The sequence below is a fragment of the Arachis hypogaea genome, chromosome 7 (assembly GCF_003086295.3).
Source record: "Arachis hypogaea cultivar Tifrunner chromosome 7, arahy.Tifrunner.gnm2.J5K5, whole genome shotgun sequence".
In the NCBI taxonomy this organism is placed as follows: Eukaryota; Viridiplantae; Streptophyta; class Magnoliopsida; order Fabales; family Fabaceae; genus Arachis; species Arachis hypogaea.
The window spans coordinates 66,923,635-66,934,244 of NC_092042.1; the positions used below are offsets into that span (position 1 = coordinate 66,923,635).

The 10,610-nt window shown below is 40.6% G+C and overlaps 1 non-coding gene across 1 annotated transcript; it reads right to left on the minus strand.

Annotated features, from left to right (window-relative positions):
• Nucleotides 1–248: 248 nt before the first annotated feature.
• On the minus strand, nucleotides 249–352 carry LOC112704651 (small nucleolar RNA R71). The gene has a single exon (XR_003155266.1). It is a non-coding gene; the product is annotated as a small nucleolar RNA R71 (small nucleolar RNA).
• Nucleotides 353–10,610: the final 10,258 nt, after the last annotated feature.

Here is a 10,610-nt window from a genome sequence, read left to right on the forward strand (position 1 = left end):
AGAACTGCAAGTTTTATGGAATTTCATCAGAAGATCCCTATCAGTTCTTAAATGAATTCTTGCAGATCTGTGATACTATTAAGACTAATAGAGTAGATCCTTAAGTCTACAAGCTCATGCTTGTCCCTTTTACTGTTAGAGACAGAGCTAGAACATGGTTGGACTCACAACCTAAAGATAGCCTGGACTCTTAGGATAAGCTGGTCACGGCCTTCTTGGCCCAGTTCTTTCCTCCTCAAAAGCTGAGCAACCTTAGAGTGGATGTTCAGACCTTCAAGCAAAAAGATGGTGAATCCCTCTATGAAGCTTGGGAAAGATACAAGCAGTTGACCAAAAAGTGTCCTTCTGGCATGCTTTCAGAGTGGACCATTTTAGATATATTCTATGATGGTCTATCTGAGCTTTCTAAGATATCACTGGACCATTCTGCAGGTGGATCCATTTACCTAAAGAAAACGCCTGCAGAAGCTCAAGAACTCATTGACATGGTTGTAAATAACCAATTTATGTACACCTCTGAGAGAAACCCTGTGAGTAATGGGACGCCTCAGAAGAGGAGAGTTCTTGAAATTGATGCTCTAAATGCCATATTGGCTCAGAATAAAATGTTGACTCAGCAAGTCAACATGATTTCTCAGAGTCTGAATGGATGGCAAAATGCATCCAATAGTACTAAAGAGGCATCTTCTGAAGAAGAAGCTTATGATCCTGAGAACCCTGCAATGGCAGAGGTGAATTACATGGGTGAAGCCTATGGAAACACCTATAATTTTTCATGGAGAAATCATCCAAATTTCTCATGGAAGGATCAACAGAAGCCCCAACAAGGCTTTAATAATGGTGGAAGAAACAGGTTTAGCAATAGCAAGCCTTTTCCATCATCTTCTCAGCAACAGACAGAGAATTCTGAGCAGAACCCCTCTAGCTTAGCAAACATAGTCTCTGATCTATCTAAGGCCACTTTAAGTTTCATGAGTGAAACATGGTCCTCCATTAGAAATTTGGAGGCACAAATGGGCCAGCTGAGTAAGAAAATCACTGAAACTCCTCCTAGTACTCTCCCAAGCAATACAGAAGAGAATCCAAAAAGAGAGTGCAAGGCTATTGATGTAATCAAAATGGCCAAATCCCAAGAGGAAGGAGAGGATGTGAATCCCAATGAGGAAGACCTCATGGGACGTCTCCCAGACAGAAAGGAGTTCCCTATTGAGGACCTAAAGGAATCTGAGGCTCATATAGAGACCATAGAGATTCCATTAAACTTCTTTCTGCCATTCATGAGCTCTGAGAACTATTCTTCCTCTGAAGAGGATGAAGATGTAACTGAAGAGCATGTTGCTCAATATTTAGGAGCCATCATGAAGCTGAATGCTAAGTTATTTGGTAATAAGACTTGGGAAGATGAATCTCCCTTGCTCATTAGTGAACTAAATACATGGGTTCAGCAAACTCTACCTCAATAGAAACAAGATCCTGGTAAATTCTTAATATCCTGTACCATAGGCACCATGACCTTTGAGAAGGCTCTGTGTGACCTGGGGTCAGGTATAAATATTACACCACTCTCTGTAATGGAGAAGTTGGGGATCTTTGAGGTACAAGCTACAAGAATCTCATTAGAGATGGCAGACAAGTCAATAAAACAAGCTTATGGATTGGTAGAGGACGTGTTAGTGAAGGTTACAGGCCTTTACATCCCTGCTGATTTTATAATCTTAGACACTGGGAATGATGAGAATGAATCCATCATTCTTGGAAGACCCTTCCTAGCCACAGCAGGAGCTGTGATTGATGTTGACAGAGGAGAGTTAGTCCTTCAATTGAATGAGGACTACCTTGTGTTTAAAGCTCAAGGATCTTCCTCTGCAACCATGGAAAAGAGGCACGATAAGCTTCTCTCAATACAGAGTCAAACAAATTCCCCACAATCAAACTCTAAGTTTGGTGTTGGGAGGTCCCAACAATGCTCTAAACATCTGTGAAGCTCCACGAGAGCTCACTGTCAAGCTATTGACATTAAAGAAGCGCTTATTGGGAGGCAACCCAATTTTTATTTATCTATATTTCTATTGTTCTTTTATGTTTTATTAGGTTTATGATCATGTGGAGTCACAAAACAATTGCAAAAATTAAAAACAGAATAAAAAATAGTAGAAGAAACAGCACACCCTGGAGGAAGAGCTTACTGGCGTTTAAACGCCAATAAAGAGCATCTGGATGGCGTTTAACGCCAGAACAGAGTATGAAGCTGGCGTTGAATGCCAGAAACAAGCAGCAGTCTGGCATTTAAACTCCAGGATTGCACCCTGGGGAAAGCTAGCGTTAAACGCCAGAAACAAGTAGCAAAGTGGCGTTTAACGCCAGAAACATGCATAGAGCTGGCGTTTAATGCCAGAAACAAGCATCAGTCTGGCGTTAAACACCAGGATTGCATACAGAGGGCATTTTACACACCTAAAGGGTGCAGGGATGAGAAATCCTTGACACCTCAGGATCTATAGACCCACAGGATCACCTCAGAATCTGTAGACCCCACAGGATCGCCACCTACCTTCTCCCTCTTTCTCACACCTTTTCATAACACTCTTCCCCAAACATCATTCACCAATCACCTCAATCACTCTTCCCCATCACCTCTTCACCACTCACATCCATCCACTCTTCCCCATAAACCCCACCTACCTTCAAATTCAAAATCTCTTTCCTACCCAATCCCACCCTACATGACCGAACCATAAACCCTTCTCCCACTCCTATATAAACTCCTCAACACTCCTTCATTCTTCACACACAACCATCAATACTTCTCCCCTTGGCCAAACCCTAAACCTCCCTCCATCTCCTCCATTTTCTTCCTCTTCTTCTCATATTCTTTCTTCTTTTGCTCAAGGGGGAGCAACATTCTAAGTTTGGTGTGGTAAAAGCATAGCTTTTTTTGTTTTTCCATAACCATTGATGGCACCTAAGGCTGGAGAAACCTCTAGAAATAGGAAAGGGAAGACAAAAGCTTCCACCTCCGAGTCATGGGAGATGGAGAGATTCATCTCAAGAGCCCATCAAGACCACTTCTATGAAGTTGTGGCCAAGAAGGTGATCCTTGAGGTCCCTTTCATGCTTAAGAAAAATGAGTATCCGGAGATACGACATGAGATCCAAAGAAGAGGTTGGAAAGTTCTTACCAACCCCATTCAACAAGTCGGAATCTTAATGGTTCAAGAGTTCTATGCCAATGCATGGATCACTAGGAACCATGATCAAAGTATGAACCCGAATCCAAAGAATTATCTTACAATGGTTCAGGGGAAATGCTTAGATTTCAGTCCGAAAAATGTAAGCTTGGCATTCAACTTGCCTATGATGCAAGAAGACGCACGCCCCTACACTAGAAGGGTCAACTTTGATCAAAGGTTGGACCAAGTCCTCATGGACATATGTATGGAAGGAGCTCAATGGAAAAGAGACTCAAAAGGCAAGCCGGTTCAATTGAGAAGACTGGACCTTAAGCCTGTGGCTAGAGGATGGTTGGATTTCATCCAATGCTCCATCATCCCCACTAGCAACCAATCTGAAGTAACTGTGGATCGGGCCATCATGATCCATAGCATCATGATTGGAGAGGAAGTAGAAGTTCATGAAGTCATCTCTCTAGAACTCTACAAAGTAGCTGAAAAGCCCTCCACCTTGGCAAGGCTAGCTTTTCCTCATCTCATTTGCCATCTATGCTACTTAGCTGGAGTTGTCATAGAAGGAGACATCCTCATTGAAGAGGACAAGCCCATCACTAAGAAGAGGATGGAGCAAACAAGAGAGCCCATTCATGGATCTCAAGAGACACATGAGGAAGCTCATCATCAAGAAATCCCTGAGATGCCTCAAGGGATGCATTTTCCTCCAAATAACTATTGGGAATAACTCAACACTTCTATAGAAGGATTGAGTTATGACATGAACCAATTAAGGATGGAACACCAAGAGCACTACATCATTCTCAATGAGATTAGAGAAGATCAAAGAGCTATGAGGGATGAGCAACAAAGGCAAGGAAGAGACATAGAGGAGCTCAAGAACACCATTGGTCCTTCAAGGAGAAGGCGCCACCATCACTAAGGTGGACTCATTCCTTAACTTCCTTGTTCTTATCTCTCTGTTTTTCGGTTTATGAGCTTCATGTTTGTCTATATTTGTGTCTTTATTACATGATCATTAGTGTCTAGTGTCTATGTCTTAAGGCTATGAATAATTCCATGAATCCTTCACCTTTCTTAAATGAAAAATGTTTCTAATACAAAAGAACAAGAAGTACATGAGTTTCAAATTCATCCTTGAAATTAGTTCAATTATATTGATGTGGTGACAATACCTTTTGTTTTTTGAATGAATGCTTGAACAGTGCATATTTTTGATCTTGTTGTTTATGAGTGTTAAAATTGTTGGCTCTTGAAAGCATGATGAAAAATAAAAATGTTATTGATGATCTGAAAAATCATAAAAAATGATTCTTGAAGTAAGAAAAAGCAGTGAATAACAGAAGCTTGCGAAAAAAAAGGTGGCAAAAAAATAATAAAAGAAAAAGAAAAAGCAAGCAGAAAAAGCCAATAGCCCTTAAAACCAAAAGGCAAGGGTAAAAAGGATCCAAGGCTTTGAGCATCAATGGATAGGAGGGCCCAAGGAAATAAGTCCAGGCCTAAGCGGCTAAATCAAGCTGTCCCTAACCATGTGCTTGTAGCATGCAGGTCCAAGTGAAAAGCTTGAGACTGAGTGGTTAAATTCGTGATCCAAAGCAAAAGGAGTGTGCTTAAGAGCTCTGGACACCTCTAACTAGGGACTTTAGCAAAGCTAAGTCACAATCTGAAAAGGTTCACCCAGTCATGTGTCTGTGGCATTTATGTATCCGGTGGTAATATTGGAAAACAAAGTACATAGGGCCACGACCAAGACTCATAAAAGTAGCTGTGTTCAAGAATCAACATACTTAACTAGGAGAATCAATAACACTATCTGAACTCTGAGTTCCTATAGACGCCAATCATTCTAAACTTCAAAGGATAAAGTGAGATGCCAAAACTGTTTAGAAGCAAAAAGCTACAAGTCCCGCTCATCTAATTAGAACTAATATTCATTGATATTTTGAGATTTATAGTATATTCTCTTCTTTTTATCCTATTTGATTTTCAGTTTCTTGGGGACATGCAACAATTTAAGTTTGGTGTTGTGATGAGCGGATGATTTGTACGCTTTTTGGCATTATTTTTAGGTAGTTTTTAGTAGAATCTAGCTACTTTTAGGGATATTTTTATTTGTTTTTATGCAAAATTCACATTTCTGGACTTTATTATGAATTTGTATGTTTTTTTGTGATTTCAGATATTTTCTGGCTGAAATTGAGGGACCTGAGCAAAAATCTGATTCAGGCTGAAAAAGGACTGCTGATGCTATTGGATTCTGACCTCTCTGCACTCGAAATGGATTTTTTGGAGGTACAGAATTAAAACTGGCGCGCTCTCAACTGAGTTGGAAAGTAGACATCCAGGGCTTTCCAGAAATATATAATAGTCCATACTTTGTTCGAGTTTAGATGATGCAAACTGGCGTTCAACGCCAGTTCCATGCTGCATTCTAGAGTAAAACGCCAGAAACACGTCACAAACCAGAGTTAAACGCCAAAAACACGTTACAACTTGGCATTTAACCCCAAGAAAAGCCTCTGCACGTGTAAAGCTCAAGCTCATCCCAAGCACACACCAAAGTGGACCCCGGAAGTGGATTTCTGCACTAAATCTTATTTCTGTAAATCCTAGTAACTAGTTTAGTATAAATAGAACTTTTTACTATTGTACTAAGGGGGTCTGATTCCCTATTTTCATATTCACATGCTATTTGGGGAGGCTGGCCTTTCGGTCATGCCATGACCTCTATCACTTATATATTTTCAACGGTAGAGTTTCTACACACCATAGATTAAGGTGTGGAGCTCTGCTGTTCTTCGAGTATTAATGCAATTACTATTATTCTTCTATTCAATTCAACTTATTCTTATTCTAAGATATTCGCTGCACTTCAACATGATGAATGTGATGATCCATGACACTCATCATCATTCTCACCCATGAACACGTACCTGACAACCACTTCCGTTCTACCTTAGATCAAGCGCATATCTCTTGGATTTCTTAATCAGAATCTTCGTGGTATAAGCTAGATCTATTGGCGGCCATTCCTAAGATCTGGAAAGTCTAAACCTTGTCTGTGGTATTCCGAGTAGGATCTGAGATGGGATGATTGTGACGAGCTTCAAACTCGCGAGTGTTGGGCGTAGTGACAGACGTAAAAGAATCACAGGATTCTATTCTAACATGATCGAGAATCGACAGATGATTAGCCGTGCTGTGACAGAGCATTTGGACCATTTTAACTGAGAGGATGGGAGGTAGCCATTGACAACGGTGAAACCCAACATACAGCTTGCCATAGAAAAGAGTAAGAATGATTGGATGAAAGCAGTAAGAAAGCAGAGATTCAGAAGGAACAAAACATCTCCATATACTTATCTGAAATTCCCACCAATGAATTACATAAGTATCTCTATCTCTATTTTATACTTTATTTATCTTTATATTCAAAAACCATCATAACCATTAGAATCCGCCTAATTGAGATTTACAAGATGATCATAGCTTGCTTCATACCAACAATCTCTGTGGGATTGACCCTTACTCACGTAAGGTATTACTTGGACGACCCAGTGCACTTGCTGGTTAGTTGTGCGAAGTTGTGACAAAGTGTGATTCACGTTTGAGAGCTCCAAGTCTTTGGTGCCATTGTTGATAATCACAATTTCGTGCACCACACGCCATGTATTGGCGTGTAACGCATTTGTATTTTGGTTCTTGGATTCAAAGTCGGATCTTTAAAACACTCCTCTAAAAACTAGGCCTGGCATATAACGCCGGGTTGTGGCATGCGATACGCCACACAATGAAACATGATCCTATAGGGTGAAACACGATGTGTGACACACTAAGAAGGTGGCGTTTCATGCCCATAACAATGCATGAAAGACAGCCATCGAAGGCGTGCCATCCCAGCATGCCCATTCCTTTGTGGCGTGCTGCATGCCAACTGTTCACGATGTCGTGCGTACACGTGAGGTATGCGTACGCTTGACCCTACAAAACTCCTTGATTGCGCGTACGCCTGGGGCATGCGTACGCACAAACACTAAAAATTCAGGTGTTATGCGTACGCTTGAGGCATACGTACGCGGGAGTCCCGTGTTGATGGCGTTTCAAAATGTCATGCCCACTGTTCCTGGCATGTTGCACGCCATGCATGCAACATCCAGGAGGCCCCTTTTTACTGTGGCATGTGACACACCACTTTCTTGGCGTGTTCCACGCCCGTTTCTTGCTCAAATGGCCTTGAATTAAATCCTCTGGAAAGCTAGCCCAGTGTGCAACGTCGTGTTCTGGCATGTTGCATGTCAAGCTCTTCACTAAGAATTTGAAATGCAGATTTCTCTACGTGTCACACACCACAAAACAATGGATCATGGGAATGGTTGTGAGGGCGTGTGGAACGCCCAAGTGCGGCATGTAACGCCAAGCATGCAGTGCATTATCCTCTTCTTTGGCTCCCTAGCCTGGCGTGCAATGCCCTTCTGTGACGTGTGACACACCAGGTCTCTGTTCCTGCATCCGAGGCGTGTTGCACGCCCCCTGTCTAGCGTGTGGCACGCCAACCATCTACCTCCTATCAGATGCTTCTCTAGTTGCTTTCTTTTGTTTGTACTTAGCTCCTCTTTCACCTTTATTTTCCGGTTATTGAATCACAAACGAAAGGACTCAAAGTACTAATAAAATTTCATATAAAACACATGATAAACAAGCAATAAGTAATGCATTCTATCTAGAAATATATAAGAAAAGTACTTAAGATGCTCATGCATCACAACACCAAACTTAAGCTCTTGCTTGTCCTCAAGCAAGCAAAGAATCATGCTTTAGTCATCAAAATTTGAAGGTTCAAAAACTACAATAGCAGATAATAGCAATTCAAATAGTTTTAGTTAGCCGTTTTACTTATGTACAATTCAACACAAATGGTAATACTCTTTTAAGACCTCTATTCGGATTAGATTATGAAGTTCTTCCTCAACTTATTACCTTAAAGCAAGCTTATGTACTTTCTTTTCACATTTTATTTTATTTGGTGCTTTACACCTTGAGCCTAGCCGTGACTTCTAAATGCTTTGTTTTCAAGCTATTACTTGATACATAAGCACCACAAGCACTTGATTGGAGGCTCTTTGAGCTTATTTTTCTTTTACTATTCCCCATCAGTGGTGCTTAGAGCCTTTGGCTTCTCTTCCTCTTGGGGGATGCTTTGCATCTTTGAGCTTAGCTATGACTTTAAATGCTTTGTTTTTAAGCTTTTGCTTGATACATAAGTACCACAAGCACTTGACTTAGGATGCCCTTTGAGCTTATTTTTTCTTTTGATTTTCTTAGTCAGTGGTGCTCAGAGCCTTTGGCTTCTCTTTCAACCCCTTTTTATTACTTATTATTCATTATATTTTTGCTTAACTTCAAGGCTTTGTCAAGTATGGAAGCTCCATAATAGTCCTTTAAACCGAGGTCTCAACAGTTCATGCTTAGTAAGTGTTGAACAATTGAGTTAGTTTGGCTTTCCCAAACTTATTCTCATGCTCTCTATGTTCAGACCTTGTTTCTTGGTGTTTCTTTCTTTTCACATGATCTTTACTTGCTTTGAATGACAAGTAAAATGATGATTTATCGGTTATGATGGATAAGTTATGGTAAGCACTTAAGAACAAAGATCATAATTGCATTAAATTAAAGGAAGATAACAAGCATGCATGAATTCAAAATAAGACAAGATACTGTAAAATAAAACACAAAGCATAGGAACATATAGCTAGAACTCCACCACCTTAGTATGTTTTTCTCCTCATCTTTTTCATTGTCTTCCTCCTCATCTTCTTCATTATCTTGTTGGGTTTTTCTGGCCCTCCATATCTCTTCATGTTGCTCAAGATTTTATTGAGTGATATTGGCATTTCCTTTGGTGTAGAGTTCATCATGGATCCACTTACCAACTTATGAGTATGGGGCCATTGCTGGATTTGCTATCTGCTGTCCCACACAAAGATAATTCAATTTTCCTTCAAAGCCTAACTTCAAGTTGTGGATTGTGACCCTTTGGCTTTCTTATTCATGCATCATATGGTTGATGAGCCTTCCTTGGTTGAGTTGCTCTATCCTTAGCTGGTCCAAGCAAGAGGTTAGTTGTTGCCAATATTCTGGAGGAGTTAAAGATGAGGCTTGAGGCATAGAGGTTTGAGCTTCTTGAGTTTGTAAAGGTAGAGTGTTTGATGGGGCTTCCCTTCTTGGTTGGGGTCTTGGCCTTGGTGTTCTTGGATTGATCGTGACTTTTTTCATACTCTTAGGTGTAATGGGATTGTCTCTCTTGACTAGTTCGTTACCGAAGTTAAGGTCTACCCCTGCATGCTCACACAATCTATAAATTAGGCTTGGGAATCCAAGCCTTGAACTTTGTTGAATGCTCTCTGTTATGCTCTGAATCTTGGGTGGAATGATCTTTGCTACATCTACTTCCTCTCCAATCATGATGCAATGAATGAGTATGGCTCTTTTCTTGGTGACCTCTGAGTTGTTTGAGGATGGATTAATAGATCTCCTTACAAACTCAAATCATCCTCTTGCTATTGGAGGGAGGTCACTTCTTTTCAATTGACATGGAAACCCATCTGAATCCTTGATTCATTCGGTTCCAACCAAACAAATATCACTAATAACATCATCGTACCTTGGGTAGACACTCAGTCTTTGTGCATAATTCATAGTAGATGATGAAGAAGAAATAGAGAAGGCAGGGGAGTGTCTTAACTTTAAGACTCTTCTTTTTGTTGCGGGTCTAAAGTCTACCAATTTTTCTCTCACATAGCTCACATAGAAGTTGCCACTTCTACCTTGGGATTTGTCTTCTTATCTCGGGGTATAAGCTCCGTGGAATGTCAAACTCCACCTCAAGAATTATGATCTTGTTTGCCACCCATCCATAGTATTGATGGTCATAGAAAAGAGAACAGAACATCTCCTCCTCATATTGGGGTTCGGTCGGTGCCTTTCCCTTTCTCTTCCTTGAGGATGATGCCATAAAGTGAATGAGTATGAATGAAATGGCTACACCACACCAAACCTAAAGATTTCTTTGTCCTCAAAAGTAAGAAGAAGAATGTATGAAAGTAAGGTAAGAATGGACGTAAAGAAGTGGTGAAGCGAAGGGTGGTATTTATAGGAGAAGGGTGGAGATTAAACGAATGGTGGGGATAGAAAAGGGAGATCTAATGGTGTGCATGTTCTCTTGAAAATAGTTATTAGTGAAATAGTGTGTAAGTAAAGGTGATTGGTTGTGAGTTACGGTTATAGAGAGGCTAGTGTTTAGGGTGTAAGGCTAGGAGAAGGATGAGTAGTTGGTGGAAGTCTAGAGGACAAAACATATAAGAATGCATTGATGATGGTTGGTGATAAGGGAATCAATGTTGTGAGTGACATGGATACCTATGCATG